Consider the following 20,871-nt stretch of genomic DNA (forward strand, 5'->3'; position numbering starts at 1 on the left):
AATCAGGTCATCCCATACCGCCTTTTTCATTTGGAAGAATCAGCATATCCCACTAGACTCTTGCTGTCTTCCCCTCCCAGATAAAATCATTCAACTGTTTATTAGTTGCTATCCACAACAATGTCTCTGGTTAATAAAAATATGCCTGACTTTTGTACAAAACTAAAGAGACTAGCAACATTTTCAGTGCTTGTATCTTACTATCCATAGCCATAAAATAGAGCTTCCAAGTTTTCAGATTTTGTTTAATCATTTGTTTAGGCTTTCCGACATTTCCTTAGCTGCCATAACAGAATCATTTTTAATCCATATTCCTAAGTACTTCATTTTATCATGTCCCCATAAATATTGGTATTGCTGAATATGTTTGTGTGTGGGAACATATTTTACAGCTATTGTCTTTATTTTATCTTCATTAATTTTGTATCATAAAAAGACTTGAAACTGTCTCAGAATTTTTCACAACACTGAAATGTCCTTTTTCTGGTTTTATCATGTACAAAATAATATCATCTGCAAATAAAGCCATCTTTTCTTGATTACTATACCAGTTATAGCCTTGAATTTCTGAGTCCCTTATTTTCTGTGCCAGTGGTTCTAAATATAATGCAAATAACAAAAGGGGAAAGAGGATACCCCTGCTTGGTTTCTCTGCTCAAACAGAACTTATCAGAGAGGACCACCCCCCCTCCTTTAATGTTCATCTCCGATCCCACATATATTCTCCTAATCAAACTTATTTTATCCTGGAATGCAAATACTTCCATTGCCCTACTCATAAAAATCCCAGCTTATTCTGTCAAATGCTTTCTCTGCATCAAGACCCATCAACAACAGTTGTATTTTCTTACATTCTGCTTCCTTCTGGATCATCTTTGTTTGAATAATTATATCAAATGTTTGTCTCCCCTCCACAAAACCACATTGATCCATATCTATCAATTTTGCAATTCTCTTAGCTGTTATAGACATAAACACTTTATAATCGTGGTTTAGAATTGAAATGGGCCTCTATGAAGCTGAATCTGATGGGCCTTTACCATCCTTAGGTATTAACAGCCATCACAGCTTTCTTCCAGGATGTTGGTGCATTTCCTCCTTTTAAAATACAGTTAAACAAAACCTTCCAGATCGTTATCACTTTTTCCCCATCCTAGCTTCCAAACTTCCACAGGAATAGCATCTATTCCTAGAGACTTTCCTGTAGACTGGTTATGCATCAGCTTTTTTTATCTCAGGTCCTCCTATCCTAACTGTAACTAATTGAGCCTCATGTACCTTTAACCTTGGCATATTTAATTCTTCCTTAAACAATTTCATTTGTACTTTTTCGTGATTTCCACATTTCTGTATACAGATTTTCATAAAATTTCCAAAATGTTTCTAATACCTCTACAGGCTCTCTGTTTTTTTTTTTTTCTTATAGGCTCCTTAAGGCTACCAACAACCCTTTCTACATTCTGTTGCCTGAGCTGCAGTGCTAAAAGCTTTTGAGCTCTGGAGTTATCAAAAACAGTTGCTTAAATGCATTCTTTCTAAACTCATGCATATTATCGAAGTAGTCCGTTATTTTCTTTTTAGCACTCAGAAGGTGTGCCTCCTCTTGTTCTGTGTGATTCCCCCTATTCTGCAGTACTTTAACCTTTGTCAGTCCCTCTAAATAATTCTTATTACTACTTAACCATATCTTTTTCTTTAATTTCTACACAATTTTTAAAATCTACTTTTCATTTTATGCTACTACCTAGCTGTATTTTATGAAGAAATTTTTGTCTTCCTTAACAGCTCCCAAAAAATCTCCACTACCTATTTCTTAAATTCCTGTCTGTTTAATGGATAGGTGGGAAGTGCCAGCATCTTATTTTTATTTTAGTTATTATTGGAATGTGATCTGAAGTAGTTATTGGATATGTATCAAAACTTTCAATTAATGCATGTGTTCCCGTGAAATATAATTTCTGTCTAGCCTAGCCCAGTTTTTATACTGTGGGGAATAAGATGTAAATTCTCTCCGAGCTCCTGTTACTGAATTTACCATACCAAATATTTTTATAAATTTCTTCCAAAATGGACCCTTGTTTGTTATATTTTCCCTTCTAGCCCCCCCCCCCCAGATGCATCCTCCATGTTGCAAATCAAATTCCAGTCCCCGCCTATAAGTAATATTCCCTGTTGAAGGCTGATTTTCTTCCAGACTTTTATTAAGCTGAATTGTAGTAGTTTTAGGTGGAATATAAATGCCTGCCAATGTAATCCTCCTCCCTTGTCAGTTGTAGCATTGGTGGTATAGTGGTGAGCATAGCTGCCTTCCAAGCAGTTGACCCGGGTTCATTTCCCAGCCAATGCATTTAAAGTTGCTCCTTACTACTACAAATCTATCATGATTATCGTTTTTGCCGTTCTATCAATACTGGTATTGCAGCTCCTCTAGCAATTAATATAGATACTCCCCATTTCTTTTGAACCAGATATTCTGTTGGATAACCATCCTGAAATCCTTTATCAAATTCACGTGCACAGTTATTTCAAAATGTATATCCTGTAAAACAGCTATTTGCACTCTGCATTTTTCAGAATATTTCATTGCTTTCTTTTTTCTGTACATCTTTGAAACCATTCACATTCAAAAATAATGTGCTAAGTGCTGTCATTATGATAAGCTAGTGTTCCCACATGTTATGTGTAACAGCTTTTTAAATGTCTAGTTTCAGCTTTTGTGTTACATGCATACAATAATGTTTGGCAGTTTTATCTTTTATACAGTTGTTTCTTGTCATATCCATTTGAACCTATGTCACATCTTACAAGACGTATTGTTTTAATGAAAATCTTCACACATACGCACAAGCGCATACGCACACGCGCGCACACACACACACACACACACACACACACACACAACACCCCAGAACTTATTAACTTAATAAAAACACACAAAACTATATACTACTTCAAATAATGAAGGTTAACCCTCTCAATAGGAACCATTGTCCCAGATTGAGATACACTCATAGGCTTCAACTGACCTGTAATGAAGGGTTATCCATGCTAAGATGGATGGATGGTAAAGCCTGTGCTTCTACTTACTGCTGTCTTTGTGTTATCATTATTCCTCTCCCAGATATAGAAAACAACTTGATTGCTTTCAGAAAGCATTATCTTTTAGCCATTGAAAAAGGAGTATTCTGTTTTTATTGCCCTTATCAGCTTGTCTCCATAGAAGTACGATAACCAGTTACACAGTTGCCTTCAGCTACATTGCTTCTCATGTTGTTCTGTGAAGATTTATATACTAAAGGAAAACTTTTCATTACATTAAATGTTCTTTTGTTTACTTGGTAACTTGTTAGATCAAGCCAAGGGCTTTAACCCGATCATCCCTGTAAGGAAAAGTAAGAAAAGGCATATCAGTTTTACTTATGATATATTCTTTTGTCCAGACTTTCTTCTCTTTTTTTACATTGCAGTGCCTACATTTCTTGAAACTGAACGAGAAGAAAAATGGAGGAGGAAAAGGGGGAACTTGTTTGCTTTAGTATCTATTACACGCAAAAATAACTAAAAAAGCTTTGCTTTATTACAATGCAGTATATGTCATGCTTTATAAAAACAGTGTTAAGAACAAAAACTGTTTTACTTAGTTACCTCTTTCCCCCTCCTTGATGTTCTTCCAGACATTAATGACATGAAGTAGGGTATATACTTTGGAGTTCCTACAAGTTTAAAAAAAGTCAAAGTCCAATATTTCCAGGTTTTCTTGTTCCACTGTATTTTACAAATGTGATTGATGCTTTGCAATCCTGCATTTTATTTATCAATTTCCAAGTTGACATTTTTTTTCCCTGTTGATTTCCATCTTCCAACTCTAGTCCATGGTTCATTTCCGGTGTACTCCTGGTAACTCTTGTCATCTCCTGTGCTTTCTGTTTCTCTCTCAAGCATTTTCCTTTGGAATATTGGAAAAGTTTACCCTGGCACAGTCTCTCTATGGGCTTTATTATTAGAGTAACAAAAAGAATCCACTTCTGTGTGCTCACTTCTTGTTGGACAAACCTTTGTATTTCCTCCTTAAAATGACTTCAGCCCTTCAGGAAAATATTCTGAAGATAGCTGGATACATTGTCTTGACTCTCAACCTCTTTCTAGACATTCCCTGATTGCTGGAATAAATTTGCTCCTCTTCTGCCTGGTGAGTAAACATTTTCCACAAATACTCTGTTGTGAAGCCTGTGAGTGCAGCTTTTAGTACTTTGTCCTTCTGCCACCGTTTTGTCAGAATCAAGTTTTCCTGCTGGTAGGATTGCATATATATTTAATAGTAGAGGTCTTGGCTGATTCTCCTGGCCAGGTTTGTAGAATAACACACAATGTGCCCTTTCAGTTGACAACTCCTGCAGTGGAATACCAGTCCAGTTGCTTATTTGTGACTTTATAAAATTAATACAGTGTTCCTTCCAGTTTTTCTGATACAGCAGAAAATCCCAGGTTTTCACTATGTGCTCTGTCCTCTAACTCTGCCATTTTTTGAAACCTCTCTTCATAAGCAGTCTTGGTAGTCAGCCAGCCTTTTCTTCATTTCGACCTATGTTTTTTGCAGTTTTATCAGCTCATCTGAATATCTGTTTAAAGTTTCTTCCATTTTTGTTCAGCCTTTTGTTATTTGAGTTATCTTCAATGTTTTGTTTATTTTAATCAGCTCTCTGAGCACGTTTGACTTATTTTTTCCTCTAGATTTCTTTGTCATGTCTTGCACCAAAGCTGGAGTTTGAACTGCTTTTTGCTGAGCAACTGCAGGATTCTTTCCAGTCAGTGTTCTCCTCGCCTTTTATGACTGAGTTTTTCAGATTGTTTAAATTTCTTCTTTGCTAGCATCCAGGCAGTGCACTTACTAGGCAGTAACTAAAATATATTCGACAAGACTTGGCTGTCTTATCTGAGTTTCTGTTTTCACAATGGGAGAGGTGCAATTAAGCTGTTACTCAATGTGCAGCCATGTTGGAAGTATCCAAGAGGGAGTTTTATTGGTGGATATGCCAGATATCACTCATTCTAGGAGTGCCCTTTTACACAGATGCTTCAAATCTGGCTGGTGGGGCTTAATGTATGAATGTGGAAGTCTAGGATGTATGACCACAATGGAAAGGAAGGAAGGAATACATATCAATCAAGAAAATTAAGGCAGCAATTCTAACCTTATATTCCCTATGTCACCTTTGGTCTCCAGGGCCACTTCGCATATTTACAGACAATGCCACGGTTATGCGGTATATAAACAAGCAAGGCAGGTCAAGATCCTATCCCCTTTGCAGACTAGCAGTGATTGTTTGGGACATAGCTATACACTATAACCTGTCTTTGTTAGCAGCTTTCATTCCCTTGGAGAAAAGTTCAGTGGCAGATTACTTGAGCAAATCCCAAATCCCAAGCCAGACCCTCATAAACTGATGTTAAACAGAGAGATCTTCCTGAAGATTTCCCATCATTGGGGCATTTCTGTGACAGATCTGTTTGCCGCTGATCAAAACTAACAACTCAGGCTATTTTGCTGCAGGATCCCATGCCCAGAGGCTGGGAAAATAGATGTTTTTTTTTTTTTTATTTATAGAATTTATGATTCCTGTCTACATTCCCCAGGGATCTTCTGAAAGTCAAGAAGGGCAAACCTAAATCTTGCTGGTGACTCCTTTCTGACCCAGACAGCACTGGTTCTTCCTTCTATTCTATTTGGCTGAGAGCAGTCGTCATAAGTTGTGTCATAGGATGGACTTGCAAAAGAGCTCTCTTATTCATTCAGACCTTCAGACTCCAACCCTAACCTTAATTCTGATTAGATTTTAATTCCTTTTAGGCACCTATTCTCTGAGGATATGCTACAGTTATTACAGGAAGCTAGGAAATCTACTACAATAAGATTTTCTATTTGACGCCACTAGAAGAATTATGACCCTTATATGGGTAACTCTATCATTTTCTCTTACTGGTGTAAACTGCTTTGTTCATGGCTGGCATATTGTTATATAAAAGCATGATTTACTTTTTACAAATACAATTTAGCTTGTATCCATGGTTTTTAGGTCAGCTGTGATGATGATTATCAGCTAGGCAAGGATGCACTTCATAACTTTACAGATGATACTTTTTTTTTTTTTTATCAAATATCTTTTTATTGAAAACTTTTCTGGTATAAAAACAAAACAAAAAGAATAACGAGCCAATTACATGTGGTACAGTTGATGTTACATTGTACATTCATAAACATGTAATGATAGTTATTGCCCATTATGCTAATAACATTCATATTTTGTAGAAATCCATAGTATCACACCGATATAATTAAATTATAAGTTTGTCTAAAAGTTTTTCGTATGGCATATTTATTATACCAACTTTACTACTGTGAGCTATAATATATGCATAACATCAACATATGATAACATTCTATTCTACTAAAAAAAAAATATATATATACATATATGTCACCTTACTTATTTTGGTTGCTAATCTCAACAGAGTGGTGTGCTTACATTTTTTATGTACATAGTATTTACATACTATTCATGACAAGATATCAATTAATGTATTGCAGTACCTTTAGTAGCAGGTTTGATTCCAGCAGTAATGTTTACTATCCTTAAAATACATAGACTATACCAGACTATTAAGAGAGTATTTTGGTTAATGTTTTACAGTACTCTTGATAATATATTTGATTTCTCTGACTTTTTCTATATAGTTTTTTGGCTAATATGTGTTTTTTCGCTACGCTTTTGTATTCTAACAAGGTTAATTTTGATCTGTCAATCCAGTTTTTTGCTATATAAGCTTTCATCAGAGTGCAAAGTGTTATTATGATATGTTTAGATAACTTGTTAATATTACCCTTAAATGGAGTATAGCTGTTTGCCATGAGAGTATAAATTTTGAGTATCCTGATTTCTGTAATAGAATTCTAAGTGAACACCATAGCTTACATACTGTTTTACAGCTCCAGAATATATGAAGGATGTCTGCTTATTTATTTGAGCAAAAGGGACAATATGGTGACTTGGATGGGTTAAATTTGTTAAGATGTACAGGCATGAAGTATGCATTGTTAAAAAATCATGAGTTGTGTATATATTAACTTTTTATATGGTGTCAGTTTTATAGTGTTTTTGATAGCTACTTCTTTTTGGTATCTGTTATGGTGCTGTCCTTCCTATCCCAAAATTTTGAAAAGATGATAGTGTTTTGGTATTTAATAGTTGCTATCAATTTATAAGTGTTTGATATCATTTTCTTTTTACTTAATAGCATTTTTATAATTTGTTGTGCTAACTTGACTTCTTGCTCAACTACTTTGATATCTTTGGTTAGAATATTTACTAGATATATGATTTGTTAACTTATCAGGTTATATTTTTTACTGACTTTGACTAAGTTTGTGATATCTTCCAATGAAAGATTTCTTATTTGATAAAAATCCCAAACTGTATAATTTTTTATTAAAGGAAAGTTGTCCAGATTTATCATATTGTTTGCTAGTTTTATATCTGGATTATTGTGAACTGGTTGCAGGAGAGTAATTGTATCTTTTAAGTTTACTGAAATTAGTAGTTTTTTAAAAATTTCAGAGTTAATTAATATTGGATGATTTTTTATTGTTTTACAAGTTTCCTGTTTTATAAAGGGAATCAATTTTGGATTGATTTTATATTGTGTTATGTCCCTATATAGTAATATGATCCTTAATGGATACCATATATTCCCTACTGGGTCATAATTCGCTATCTGTACGATATGACTTGCATTGATAATTTCATAGTATAAATGAAAGTCAGGAAGGCCTAGGTCACCTTTTTCTTTTGTGGGTATTAGCTTATCATAGCTAATTCTCGTACATTTTGGGTACCATATGAATTTTGCTAGTATAACTTTTATTTTGTTGAAGAAAGTAACTGATATTTTTATAAAAATGGCATTGAGATGATATAAAATTTTAGGCAGAATGTTCATTTTTATAATTGAGGCTTTTGATAATGTAGATAGTTTAAGCTTTTCCCATTTATTCATACTCTCAACTATATTGTACCATGTTATACTAATATTGTTAGTGAACAGTTCTGCTTGTACATGACTAATGTTTATACCCAAATATTTCAGAGTGTATTGCACTTTGACCTTAGTCTCCGGAAAGTAAAACTCTTTATGTCCTATTGGATTAATTGGATATATGATTGATTTCCTGGGATTAATCTCATAGTTGGATACCATGGAAAAAGTATCTATAGACGATAGTATTTTATTTAAATCAGTATTTGGATATTGAAAGTAGATATTAAGATCATCTGCAAATGCTGTGTATTTAATTTGGGTGTTGGAGACATATATAAGATGATGGTATGTTCTCTGAGTAATTTGCAGTAGTAGTGTTTCTATGTACAGATTAAACAAATATGGTGAAAGTGGGCAACCTTGTCTTGTTCCATTAACTATTTGTATTGGTTTCGAAGTTTTCGTATTAATATAAAGGGTAGTAGTTGCTTTAATATATAATGTTTGATCATTTTTATATATTCCTTAGGAAGTCCAAATTTATACAGTATAAAAAGTAAAAAATTCTGATTTACTCTGTCAAAGGCTTTTGTTGCGTCGACAGATAATGCATATTTCGTGGATTTGTCTTTAGCACATAAATGGGTTAGAGCATCTATAATTAATGTGTTGTCCTTAACTTGACTATGACGCATAAAACCAAGTTGTTCCAGTGATATTATGACTGGAGCTACCTTTTGTATTCTTTGAGCTATAATCATTGAGAAAATCTTAATGTCCAGATTAACCAGAGCTATAGGTCTATAATTATTTGGGTTTGCGGGATCTGTATTTGGTTTCGGAATAAGCACAGTTTTGGAATTGTTTATATATAGGTCCGATATCCCAACTTGTATAATATAGTTGTATAGTTTTAAAAGTATTGGTGTGACTTGAGATTTAAAGTGTTTATAGAATTTTGCTACATATCCATCACGGCCAGGAGCTTTTCCAGGTTTTATTTTATCAATAGTCCTACTAATTTCCTCTTCTATTCTTAAGCTTTTAAGGTTTTTGGCTTGGGATTCATTAACCTTGGTAAATTCTAAGTTATTTGCAAAGGATTGAAATAGGTTCTCATTAATATACTCTTGTGGGCCATATATGTTTTGAAATATTTCTTCAAAAACCCCAATTATTTCAATACCAGATCTATAGGTCTTGTCTATATATTTTATTTCTTGTATTTTACAATGGGGGTTCTTTATGTTGATAATTCTTGCTAACATTTTTGAAGGTGTTTGCGCCCATTCTGCATATTTATGTAGCATTCTGAGTTCTGTAAATGAGAATTGTGTTATAATCTCATTTAATTGTTTCTTTAAGCTTGCTATTTGCTTCTCAATAGTAGGATTACCGTTTTTTGTAGCTCAGTCTCAAGCAGTCTTAGCTTGTTTTCTAATTGCTCTATATTTTCTCTTTGTTTTTTAAAATATGATGCCTTTTGGATGAAAGTACCCCTAGCCGTAACTTTAAAGGCTGCCCACTGAATGTCCAGAGGAATCTCGCCACTTAATAAATCTTCAATTAATTGCATTAGAGATTTAATAATCTTTTGTTCTGCCTCTTTATTTTTTAGCAAATTTGTATTTAATGTCCAGTTTGCTGTATTGTGCATTTTATACCCCACCTTGTTATGTTTTAATTTTAGATTTATTTTAGAGTGATCTGATAAAGATCTAGGTTCTGTGTTATACCTCACTTCATGATGTGCCAAGCCTTGAGAAATAAAAAACATGTCAGTCCTAGACCGGGTTTTATGATACAGGGAAAAATAAGTGTATCTGGTACCTTGAGTGTCTGTATTGTTTAGTTCAAATGGATCTATTAAGTTGAAGTCCTCAATTAGTTCTGATAGGAATGTTGTGGCTTGGAGAGGTTGAGTATGATTTTTATTTGACCTATCTTTTAGTGAATTAATAGTTATATTCCAGTCCCCCCCCCCCCCGATTATAATCGAGTGGTTTGGATGTTTATTTAGCAAATTATATAATTCAATTAAAAAATTGAGTTGGTAGTTACATGGCCCATAAACATTACACAGTAACTCATGATTCTTATGAGCTGGTACAGATGATACCTTTGAGGCTAGTACACCTGTAGTTTCCTAGCTGAGTCATGGGGACTGCATTTCTGTAATGATATCACTATGACAGCTCTCCATATTTCACAACAAATGGAGAACCTTAAATTGTAGAGGGGTTTGGTTGAGTGGTGCTTGACACTTAGCTGGAGATATTCGGTCCGACAAAACTAGTATATTTTGGTTCTGGATAGTTTGGATATAGTATGGCCCAAGCTGACTTTAGAGAAGGATGTGGTGTTTGGTAGTGGGAAGAATGTCTGACTGGATTATAGGAGTGAAATTAGCAATTAATTTTTCTCTGAGGGTATTAGTAGTAACTTTTGGAGACGCCACTAGAAGTAAATTCAGTACAGCAATGATGATCAGTTTGAACATTCCTAAGGTCACTGAAGAAGACCTTGTAATTATCTTTAGAAGTGGTACAGAACCTGAGTTTATATCTAGCTTTGCACTCCCTGGTAGTGTGCATGAGAGTTTTACTTAATAGTCTTAAGTTCCTTTTATATTGGTAAAGAGGAGATTTGTTACAGATGGTCTGTTTCTTCTTTTTGTCTTAAAACCTGTTTATATACAAATTCCACCATATGAGTTTATTTCTGATTTTAACATTCTTACAGTGGATGATAGCTGAGTCCTTGATGCAGCTGTCCATAGGGAATGGAATTCAGAGGAGTTATGCAGTAGCATCAGGTACTTAGTTATTTGGAGAATTGTACATTTCCTGTTGTCAAGAAAGTCTAAGAATAGTAGGCTTGTCATAGAGTAGTTGAAAAATATTTCTTGAAAGATGTTTATAGTGTGCTTTAAGGAATAAAGGGTACTGCTAAGTCGTTAGATTTTACTAAGGAGGTAGTGACGTTGTGGTTCAAGAAGGGACAAAGTTGTTAAGGACAAGGTAAAGAAGAATATCACACCTGGTGGGGAGGAGAAATTTTCTCAAAAGAGTTAGTCCAACTGCTCCTCCATTCACCAGGAGAAAACAGTAGCACTAATAACAAGTGGGTTCCTAAGAATAGTGTTGCAGGCTGTTTGATCAGTAGTCTCATCCCAGATGTTGCAGGGGTCCATAAGCTTCTTTTTTTTAAACCAAAAACATCTTTATGAAATTCAAAAGAATAAAATAACCCCCTAGGAAATAACTGTGCCTCCAAACCAGCAAAGTATATCAAAGAAAACAGCCAGGCACAGAAACACGGTAGGCGATGCACTCTATTAAATCAATATAAATTTATTGTAGAAATGGTAAGTGCTTTCACACATCAAAATGTGCTTCATCAGACCATACATTAACTAAAAACAGTCTATATATATATATATATATATATATATATATATATATATATATATATATATATAATTACTAAACAACTTTAAATGAACCAATAAAAATTCAGTAGGAATCAAATATTAAAATCACTTAGAGAGCCCTTGCCTTTAATGCAGGTTTAACCAAAACCTTGCCATTTAAACCTGGATACTTATCAGCTTCCAATCTTATTATCTAGTGAAGTTCATGGCTTTCAGTAAAATTTATAAAATTATATCTTCATTCATTCATAATAACAGCTTCTATCACCCTGAATCCAAAACAGTGTCCATCACCATACTCCAAAAAATGTTTAGCTAATGCATTACATGTATCATCACTATTTATACAAAATACATGCTCCTTTATACGTTCCATCAGCGATCTGTTAGTTTTTCCAGAGAAACATGTACATGACCTGCAGCAGGCAAGATATATCACATTCCTGGTACAGAAATTAACATCAATATTACATTTAAAAACAAATTGTGTTACTGGATACAGAAAAGAAGTAACTAGATCAATATAAGAGCAAAAATTACAATTCTGACAATAATGCATTCCAGTAGAACCCTTCACTCTCTTCGTATTTATAAGATTATTGTAACAAAGCTGCCTTTTTAGTATTTTTTTATTTTTAAAAATAAAATTAGGCTTATCACCCTCTACCGTCCTAACCTGGTCATTGAGGTGTAAAAATTGACCAATTGCTCCTAATGATATTCAAAATATCATTCACATCACTTGTATAGTAGTTGGAGATGGGAAACTTTTGTTTTCTAAACCCATCATCCTTATGAACAGTAGTGATCTTATTAGATCAATCTGAAAAGTGTGGGCGTGCCTTAGCCTTCCTCAGATTAACGCTTTCATTAATACCATCAATTTCTGTTCCTTTATACCCCATCTCACAAAGCTTCTGTCCTAGCTTAGAGATATCATCTTGGAAAATAGCATCATTACTATTTAATCTAGACATTCTCACACTCTGGCCTTAAACAATATTCTTAAAAATAAACCCAGAGTGCATACTATCTCATAGCAAGGTATTCCTTCTACAGGGCTTCCTATAAAGTGTAGTTGTAACCTTATATATAGGGTCATTATGAATGCATACATCCAGGAAATATATTATATCAGTGGAAAATTTGTAAGTGAACCTCAAAAAAGAGGTAGTTGACTCTAAATAGCCAACAAATGAAACTGTAGTTGTAAACATTATACATCACTTATAATATGTTGATTAAGTATTACATAGCTCACTCAAATCCTGCCTTCTTTTAAACCTCGTTCCCCCTCTGCATGTAATGTTCCCATAATTTCCATGTTTCCTATGTGGTCTGCTCCTTCCCTTTTCTAAACATCCCAGTTCCAGTTGTGTTATCTCTGTTACTATATTCACTACTTCTGATAAAGTTGATTTTTCCATTTTCAGTAACTGCTTTTTTGGCAGCCACCCTAATAAGACTCAGCATAGCCCTAAAATATCATTTCCTTAGACACACCAGTTTGCTCACCCAGTATATCTGAAAAAACAGTCTGCAGTGAATCTTTAAAGGCTGCCAACTCATTACACTCACAAAAAATAAGTTACCAGTTAGCTTTCTTCCCCATCACACCTCCAACATTTGCTGTCTACCTGAGGAAACATTTTTAGAGTCTGCTTGGAGTATAAAATATCTTTGCAGACACTTACAAGCAAAGATCCAAAGTCTTCTAGTCTCTGTTGCATATTTGGAAGATATACATGTATCTCTTTGTGAATTCATTATCTAGACTTGGTTCCCATTTCTTTCTAGGCTCCTCTAATTGATTCTTACAGTTCTTATGCAATATTTTATATTCTCTACTAATTATTCCTTTTTTAACTGCAGCTTATGTTCTAGATTCTATTAAAAACAATATCAGTAAGTGCTGGTCATTCATTTACCCCCCCCCCCCCATTTCTTTCTCTTTACCTGTACTCTGATGTCAATCCTTGATGGGGAAGGAAATCTCTAACCTGCAGTCCAAATAAATTCATGGTGTCTTCCCATTCTATTACCTTTACCTTTGTAGTTATTTGCTCCCAATACCTTGGATCATTTGCCAGTTTACTCCAATAAATTCCTGCCCCCTCTTGCCTATTGTCTGTATCCCAAATTGCAGTCATTCCTATTGGCAAAATCTCTTTTCTTCATTCCAGTGCTGGCTTAGATCTTAAAATACTTTCTGCTACTTTGAGTATAATATTCTGTATGATTATTGTCATTCTCCTGAAGGGTCTGCATACAAAATCCCAGTCTCTCCTTGTTTCATGAGCTTCTCCCCTGTGTCATCATCATTCCTTTCCACTTTGAATTATAGTTTTCTGCTTGTGCTATGTATAAGAGACATAATTGTGTTGCTCTAAAATACCCCTTCAAATCAGTTAATTCTAGTCCACCTTGTTCTGCTGAAAGAATCAGCTTATCCCACTTGACTCTTGCAGTCTTCCCCTCCCAGATAAAATCCGTCAGCTCTTTTTTGAATTGCTATCCAAAACTTCTTCTCTGGCTGATAAAAATATACTTAACCTGTGTATAAAACTAAAGGGGCTAAAACATTTTTAACTGCTTGCATCTTATTATCCTTATCTTTTTAACAAAGCTTCCAGTTTCTTAGTTTTTATATTATCTTCTGTTTAGTCTCCTCCCACATGTCCTTAGCTGCCACAAAGGAGTCATTTTTATCCATACTCCTAAATACTTCATTTTGTCATTTCCCCATAAATATGGATATTGCTGGACCAATTTGTGTGTGGGTATATAATTTACCGCTATTGCCTTTGTTAGCTTCATTAATTTTGTATCCTGAGGAGATTTGAAATGGTCTTAAAATGTTCCACAACACTGTAATGTCTCTTTCTGGTTTTGTCAGGTATAAAATATCATCTGTAAATAGAGCCTGGGTTTCTTGACTACCATACCAGTTATATCCTTGACTTTCTGAATCCCTTATTTTCTTTGCCAACGGTTCTAAATATAACGCAAACAGCAATAGGGAAAGAGGACCCCACCCACTTCAATTTTTGCCTCCATGCCATCAAATATACTCCTAATCAACCTTATAATATTATTAGGGAAAGCAAGGGTCCATAAGCTTCTTGTACTTATCTCTTAATAGATTCACTGGGTAGCGCACTCAGCAGATTATCACAGTAGAGCACTAAGCTGTGCATTGGTCTCAAAGTTAAACTGAAGAGGTTCCCACTGAAGCTAGGTGGTTGCTCACAATTCCTAATCCGAGATAGCTCAGAATCAGTGACCATGTGCATATCCTGTCACCAGGTGTAAACAATAGCACTAATTCAGTTTTAATCCAGACTTTCCAAGATCACTGCAGACTGATTAAAAAGCTTAGGTTCAGCTCTCCCAGTGTGAAAAAAGAAACTGAAAGACAAGGGTCAGGAACTCTGTCACTTAATAAATTCAGTTATTGGCAAGTTAAGTACACTGCTTGGATCCCAGCAAAGAAGAAACTAAAAGAGCCTGAAAGAAAATCAAGTAGAAAAGGTGAAGCGAAAACACTGACTGGGAATAATCCTCCAGCTCTTCAGCAAAAAGCAATTCAAGCGCTAGCTTGGGTGCAAGACATGCTTTCCAGTAATCGAGAAAAAAAGTCAAAATGTGCTCAGAGTTGATTAAAATAAACAAAACACTGAAGGACCGTCAAACTCGAATAACAAAAGGATTGAAAAATGTAAGATAAATCTACTAAAATCAGAGGGCAAAATGAAGGAAAAGGCTGGCTGAGTATGTGACTATCCAAGATGCTTAAAAAAGTGGTATAATTAGAGGACAGAGCATGCAGGGAAAACATGAGATTTTCTGCAGTACCAGGGTTAACTAGAAGGAACATACTGCATTAATCTTATAAAAGCACAAATAAGGAACTGAACTGGTATTTCACAGCAGGAACTGTTAACTGAAAGGGCATACCTTGTGTATGCTCCAGATCTGGCCATGAGAAAGCAACCAAGACCTGTATTAGTAAAGATGCAACCTACCAGCAGATCTGGCCATGAGAAAGCAACCAAGACCTGTATTAGTAAAGATGCAACCTACCAGCAAAAACAGTTGATCATGACACAACTGGCAAAAGGGTAAAGTATTAAAAGTTAGAGACAGCAGAGCATTTGTGGAAACTGATTATTCACTAGCCATAGATAAAAGTGGGACAGAGGCCCAAAAATAGGGACACATTTTAAATATTGCTCTTACAAACTTAGAAAATTGATAGAATAACAGGTTTTGCATTAGCATGAATTTTTGAGGGGTATGAAGTCTGAAACTCAAATTCCTTTCATTATTTTCTAACTTCAAGTCTTTAATGATTTGCCACTGATTTGCCAGAAAACCACATTTTTATGAAAAATGGACCAAAAGTATGAGGTGAAAATGTGGACATTCCTCAAAAATTACAGTTGAGTGGTATGGGCAGAAGAAAAGCAAATTTATTACAGCAATCTGAGATTGTCGAGAGGCAGGTGTGAGATTCAACCTGCTGTCAGCTGAATTCAGACTGTTTTTCCCCCCAGAGGATCAAAGACATTCGTTGATGCATAACAGGCTTAGGAAGAAATAAAAGTTTGTCCATAAAAATTGAGCCATCAACTAAAAGGAGGACTCTACTTCACATTATTCTGATAATAAAGCATACAGAGTGACTTTGCCAGTGAAACCTTTTGCACTGTTCCAAAGGAAAGCATGTAAATTGTTTTTCACATCTGTGAGGGGAATAAAGATAAAAGAAAGAACAGACACCGATTAATGTAAGTAGAAGCACAGACAATGACATGCATCTTAATATGGATAACTTCAATTTTAGGTTAATTAAGGCCACTGTTTGCACCTATTTTAGATAGTTGCTCCCATTAGGAGGGTTAAACTTCATTATTGGAATATGTAGATAGTTTTGCGTGTTCATATTAAGTTAACAGGTGATGAGGGTGTCCTGAGAATGTCTGTTGTTTTTTTTTATTTTTTTTGTCTGAGGGTTTTCATTAAAACAAAATGTCATGTAAAATGTGACATAGGTTCCAATATTGATGACAAGAAACTGTATAAAGGATTAACCTGATAAACATGAATGGTTGCCTGTATCACAAAAGCTGGCACTTAGACATAAAAAAACTGCCATATATAATAGGTGACTATAATGACTTCTTTTCCTAATGGCAAAACTTTCCATATTATCTTGGAATGTGCACTAACAGGTATACACAAAAGGGAAAGAATATTTAATTACAGAAATAAATGCAGAGTGCAAATAGTAATGCTGCTGGAGACACGTGAACTGAGCATGTGAATTTGATAAGGAAGGGATTTCAGGATGGATATTCAGCAGAATATCTGGGACAAAGGGAATAGTGGAGTATTTATATTAATTGCTTGAGGAACTCCAATAGTGATAGGAAGAAAGACAGAAATGGCAGATTTGTGGTAGTACAGGGATACTGGCAAGGAATGAGGATTACTCTGGCATGTATTTATAGTCCACTGAAAACTGCTATTATGAAGCCTGAAAATCATTGAGGAAATCTGCTTTCAGAAAAAAATATTACTTATAGGTAAGGACTGGAATTTGATGTGTAACAATGCAGATGTACCTGAGGGGCCTAGAAGGGAAATATAACACAAGAGGGCAGATTTATTAAGAAATTTATGAAAATATATGAAAATATTTGACATGGAAGACGTAAGTTCATTAGTACAGACTCGGAAAGAATTTACATATTATTCTCCAAGGTACAGTAAGTTCATAGGTGGGTACTAGGCTATCTGCCCAAAGGCATTTATAAGCCTAGCCAAAATGTGTTGGCTTTCGCCGTCCCCTTAGATTAGTTCCCTGTGCCGCTGTCCAGCAGAGCCACTGAAGTGATCCCCGAGGTAAACTTTCTGTTTCCCATCCACTCATTAAGGTTTCTTTTGAAGAGTGTTAGCGAGGAGCTCTGCCTAATGTAGATTGGGATCTTGTTCCAAAGCATGGGAAGTCTCTGGGACAGGAATCTATCCCTCCAGCACATCCTATTTATTGTTGTGGTGAGGTTTAGATCCCTAGAGCGTGTGGCTTGAGGGGATAAGGTTTTCTTTAGGAGGAGCATGTTCATCAATTCTGGGTTGGACATGGCCTTTTTGTCAGGCAGAGATCACCTCTGAGTAGGCAGTATGCAACCGAGTACAACTGGAGTTTCTTCAGTCGAGCTGCATAGGGCATCTGTTTGAGGCCATTGATCCTCTTGGTGAAGTAATTCTGTGCTCTTTCCAGCTGTTGCAGGTGTCTTGTAAGGTACATCTCAAATGGGGCGTTGCACTCTGATAGGTCTGATGAGTAGAGGGGCACAATGACCTCTTTTGATCTGGATGCGAACCCTTTTGTGATTAGGTGGACCACGTAGAAGGATTTTCTAGCCACTTTGGCAGTGTGATTATTAAAGGTGAGATTACTATCTACTTGGGTCCCCAGATCCCTTATTACATCCTCCGTATTTAGGGGACTACCACCTATGTGGTAGTTTGTGGGTACTTTGTTTTTTTCCAAAGGGGATGACTATGCACTTTTTGGCATTTAGCTTGAGGCCATGATTTTGACACCAGGTATCCGTCTCAGTGAGACCCTTTTGGAGGATGTCTGTCAGCCGGAGAGTCAATTATAGCCCCTAGTTTGCAGTCATCTGCGAACTTGGTCAGCCATATTCCTCCTGTGCTTGCCTGTACCTCTGAGAAGTATATGCCGAACAGGAGGGGTCCTAGGACTGAACCCTGGGGAACATCACTTGTAACGGGTTTAGAGATGGACCTAGCTCCCGCAACTCTCACCATGTGGTTTCTGTCCATGAGCCAGTTGGCAACCCATCTTGTGACGTAGGGGTTTATGTTCAGACTGGTGAGCTTGTCTATAATACCAGAATGGGGAATGGTGTTGAATGCCTTAGCGAGGTCTAGGTAGGCTACGTGTACCACCTTTCCCTCATCTATAGCCTTGGTAACTGTCTCAAAGAAGTCCACCAGGTTTAGGAGGCATGATCTGCCCTTAACAAAGCCAAACTGGTTAGGGTCCAGTGTTTGGAGGTTCCCAATGTCTCTCTTAATGAGTTCCATGATGATGCGCTCCATAGCCTTGCAGACCAAGCTAGTCAGGCTTATAGGGCGATAGTTCCCGGGGTCTGTTGTTGCTCCACCTTTGTGGAGCGGAATAATCGTTGCTGTGCGCCACTCTATGGGTATGTAGCCTGTGGAAAGGCTGAGTTTGAACAGTGTGTTTAGGTGAGGGGTTAGTTCATCTTTGAGCTCATGTAGGACGCAACCTGGAACACCGTCCGGTCCCATTGATGCTGAGTTTATGGCTTTGGAGAGGGCTATTTTAACCTGAGTGCCTGTGACTTCAGGGACTCTATACATTCTTCTGGTATGGTTATGGGCCCTTTTGGGGGTGAAGCTTGCTCTGAACCTGTCTGCCAGGATGTTGGCGATATCAGTCGGTTCAGTGTATTTTGTGCCATTCTGCACTAACTCCAAGCAGATCTGAGCATTGCCACTTAGATTCTTGACATAGCTAAAGAATGCCTTGTAGTTATCTTTGGAGTTCTTGGCAATTTTTCTTTCAAAGCTCGCCTTGGACGATTTTATGAGGGATCATAATTTCTTGCTGATACTGATCAGGGATGTCTTCCCTTCTTGGGATTTTACTCTTTTCTGTACTAGTTTCCCCCTTCTATTGTATAGCTTGTTTATGGCAGGAGTCCACCAGACTGGTTTCCTTTTCTTGGAGAAGTGAGTCTTGGTTTTGCTTGGGATGGCATGATCCATGCATTCTTGTAGCTGCCCGTAGAATGCATTAGTAAAGGATTTTGCAGCTTGGACAGTGTAATCCTTCAGCATGGGGGTTTTGAAACTTTCCACATCTGTCTTAAGTTACGTGAAGTTTGCTTTTGAAAAGTTTTTCATGGTGGCTTTCTTATCCGGGGGTGGGGGCAGAATATGGATAGCCAAAGTGATTTGTTTATGTTCAGATCTAACCAGCGAGGGGGTGACCTCTGGTGTGGAACACCGGTCACCCATGTTGGTGATGACCAGGTCCAATATGTTGTCACCTCTGGTGGGAGTGTTGACCAGTTAAACCAGGGCGTTTGAGTTTATAAATTCTAGGAAAAGTTGGGCAAGGGAGTTAGTACTTGAATAGTTCTTCCAGTTAATGTTTGGGTAATTGAAATCACCCAATATTAGGGTGTTTGGTAGGACCTTTATGTTTCCCAGTGTTTCCAGAAACGTGGAATGGGGGTCCTGGGACATGGTGGGTGATCGGTAGCAAGTTACAACTTGAATTGCAGTTTTGTCCATTGTTAGCTGCATGTTGATGATCTCTGAAGCATCGTGCTGTGCCACTAACCTGGAGGTGTGTGTATCCTTGATGAATATGGATACGCCCCCGCCTTTTGTATTTTGGTTTGGGTTTTGTGGCCGAAATTTATGGTATAAGTTGTAGCCTGGTAGTGCTGGGGTGCTGTCTGGAGCCTTAAACCAGTTTTCTGTTACTGCACATATATCGATTTTCTCCATACTGAGGAGTGCCTCGAGTGCATGCATTTTGAGGTTTAGACTTCTGGCGTTGAGTAGCATTACCCTCAGATCTGAAGTAGTTAACTTCATTTGATCAGCAACCTGTGGGTTTCGGATCCGATACAGATCCGAGCCGGCAGCGTACCAAGCAAAAGATCCGAGCTTCAAGCTCCTCCTCCCTACCCATATTACACTGCAACCTCCTTCCAATCATCAGATCTCATTTGCCGCGTCTTCGCCAGCACGGGATTTTTGAGCTCCAGGCAAGTTGTCAGGGTTTTTTCAAAAACTTTGATCTGTGTGTGCCCCTTTTGATAATTTTAGTAGTAATTATTAGTTTATCCTTCTCTACGGTTACCGTTTACAATAATTATTGGGTTTTTTTGTACTTTGAAAGTTGTTAACTTTCTGTTAGTGTAGGCCCCCGTAGAGTGTGTGTGTGTGTTCCCCAATATGTCGGAAAGTCAGAAAGTGACTTTCTCTAAGTGCACAGAGTGTGGCCACAAGCTGTCACCAGCCGATGGTCACACTCTGTGTGTAGTTAGCTTGCATGTGTCCCATTTGTCATCTAGCTGCAAAATCTGTGCGGCCTTCAACCCCTGAGCCCTGCGGGATCGCAGGAACAAGTTAATGCTGGCGGGTCTTCTACCCACAGAATCAACTTCTGCCTCTTCTGCTGCTTCTTCACCTGCCACGGCTGTGGCTGTCCTGCCTTCAGGCCCTCCTCCCCTGTCCAGGACTCACCCTCCCACCTTACTACAGGGAGAGAGAGAGGCCAAGAAAGAGAGAATAAAAGAAAAACACAGGAAGACAGAGAGACATTCAGA

At 36.8% G+C, this 20,871-nt stretch overlaps 1 protein-coding gene and 1 non-coding gene across 3 annotated transcripts in view; both read left to right on the forward strand.

Annotated features, from left to right (window-relative positions):
* The window catches only part of GALNT7 (polypeptide N-acetylgalactosaminyltransferase 7), a 1,380,380-nt gene that overhangs the window by 998,650 nt on the left and 360,859 nt on the right, over positions 1 to 20,871 (forward strand). The gene's annotated exons all lie outside the window — the stretch shown is intronic.
* TRNAG-UCC lies at positions 2,276 to 2,347 on the forward strand. The gene has a single exon. It is a non-coding gene; the product is annotated as a tRNA-Gly (tRNA).

This window comes from Protopterus annectens, chromosome 2.part0 (genome assembly GCF_019279795.1).
Source record: "Protopterus annectens isolate FY-2018-M chromosome 2.part0, PAN1.0, whole genome shotgun sequence".
NCBI lineage: Eukaryota > Metazoa > Chordata > Ceratodontiformes > Protopteridae > Protopterus > Protopterus annectens.